The sequence below is a fragment of the Triticum dicoccoides genome, chromosome 3B (assembly GCF_002162155.2).
Source record: "Triticum dicoccoides isolate Atlit2015 ecotype Zavitan chromosome 3B, WEW_v2.0, whole genome shotgun sequence".
Taxonomy (NCBI): Eukaryota; Viridiplantae; Streptophyta; class Magnoliopsida; order Poales; family Poaceae; genus Triticum; species Triticum dicoccoides.
Window position 1 is genome coordinate 2,662,968 of NC_041385.1, and position 2,286 is coordinate 2,665,253.

Here is a 2,286-nt window from a genome sequence, read left to right on the forward strand (position 1 = left end):
CTAATTGACAAGTGCTCCTTTGAATGATCACTTTCACCTCCTTAGGTTGCGGCAAGTGATGCGCTGCATGTGTGCGCCACTTGTCGCAACCGGGGAGTTTTTTCTTTTACATGGATCAGTTTATTCAAAACGTTGCCTCTCACAGAAGGAAAAAAAAAAAGAAAACATGTTTTTTTTTTCAAGAGCCGTGCCTCTCGCGGAAACAAAACCATGCCTTCCTAAAAGGAAAACCGTGCCTCTCCCGAAAAGAAAAAAAAATGAAAAACACATTTTTCCCGTTTCCGATTGGCATGGTTGTGCCTCTCGCGAAAGCAAAACCATGTCTCACACGGAAGAAAAAGAAAAAAGGAAACACGTTTTTTCGCGAAAAAATTGAATATTTTTCCTCCAAAAGCTAAGAGAGACCGGTGGAAAACCGAAAAAAAACATCTAAAAAACCAAAAACGCATGCGAAAAAAATACAAAATCAAGAGGAAGTGCTCATAGCGCGACACGTGGCAGCGGCTGAGAGCGCATCAAGTAGCGCGCTCTCAGCCCACCCCTAAGTCATCGTTAGGAGGCTCCCGGAGAAGCGCTCGCCAACCAGTTGCTCCCTTTCTCGAAAAGAAAAAAGACTAAAAAAAACCTTAAGCCCTCATAAACAATAGCCTTTTATGCCATCGATGATTGGTAACACCAGTGCGAAATTTTTTCTAGGGTACTAAGTTTCATACCAACCACTTTCATACGGTAGGAGCAGCAGGGGGCGGCCTACTGTCTTTTTTTTATAAAAAGACTGTAAGGGAACCCCTACAGTATAATTGGTGCAACAAACCCAAATTGCAAGTATCATGCCTTGAACCTGGGTGGGTGGGAAGGCATCAACCCCTTCCCACCACTAGGCTATGCCTTAGTCGGGCGGCCTACTGTCATCGGAGACGAAGTCGCCTTGCCACCGACCAAGCTGCCGACGATGGTTGCTGGTGAGGTGGACCAAATGAGTTTTTTTGTGCCCAATCTATTTTTGGTGCGGGCAGTGGCGTGGGGGTCGTTTCTGACGGCGACACGCCGGCGGCGGTGGCGGAAGGTTCTTCGCTATCCATCCTAGCTGGAACCAGTGCAATGGTGGTGGCTGCGATGACTAGGGGCGGCGACAGTAGGAAGGCGTGGCCGCTCGGCCAGGATAAGGGGGCTGAAATTTTTAAGAGAGTTGGGGAAAATTTTCAGGCCGTGGAAAATAAATTTTCCTCCATTTAACTGTTTGTGAGTTTGGCTAGGTCTGTTTAGGGCATTTCTAACTGATCTCCTATAAAATAGAGGAGTATGCGGCCGAGTAAACCTTAGTGGTCCAGTAAGTTTTTGTCGGTTGTAGTCGATCCCATAAACTTAGCGGAGTAAAACATAAATTTACATAAATTCAACCTAGTTTCAACCGAAATTGGCGTTAAACATAAGTTCAACATAGTCTTGACAACCGAACATTAAATATAAATTCAAACTTGAACTAAAATAGACTGCTCATCTTCATCGGCCATAGTGGAGGTCGAGCCAATCTTTCCTCGACAGGCCATCGCCGGTAAGACATGGGTCTGGGCCGGTGTCGTCGTCGTCGCAGTCGGGGAAGATGCTTCGCCACTCCTCGACGTCGAACTCCTCCTCCTTGCCGCCCTCCTAGCCATCTTGCACATCATCGTCGGAGATGATGATGACCTCCCCGTCATTGTCGGTGAATATCGCTCGCTCCGCCTCAACGAGCTCGGGGTACTGGCGGCGGAGGTCCTCCATGTACGCCTCGTCGGTGGCCTCTGCCTCGAGGCGCTCCCTCGCCTCTCAGTCCTCCCGAGCAATGGCCGCGCTCACCACACCCGGCTTAGGTGGGAGGTGGACTGGCGCCGTCCCGAACGGGAAGTTCAGCCTCATGGCAGAGCCGTGGAACCGGACTTGCCACCGGTCATGTTCCATCTCCGCTATCTCCGTCGTGTGGAACGACCCGGCCCACTTCCTCTTGTGGGTCTCCCAGTTGGTGATCTCCGCCACCCATGTCCTCCACGACTGCTACCGGACGCCGAGTATGTCCTGTGTGGTGGCCGCGCCGGAGAGAGGTCCGGAAAGTCGGCGAACTGGGTGGGAGCGGGTGGATCGGACGAGTGGCGCCGGTTCGAGGATGCGCCCCTAGACGATGAACCACGGGCGTGGCGACGCGGATCCGCGTTGCGTATCGGTGGCAGGGATCTCCGGCCACCGCCCTCCATCCATTGGGAGGAGAGGGGGCGCCGGGAAACAACGGGGGAGGCGCTGGTGCCGGGG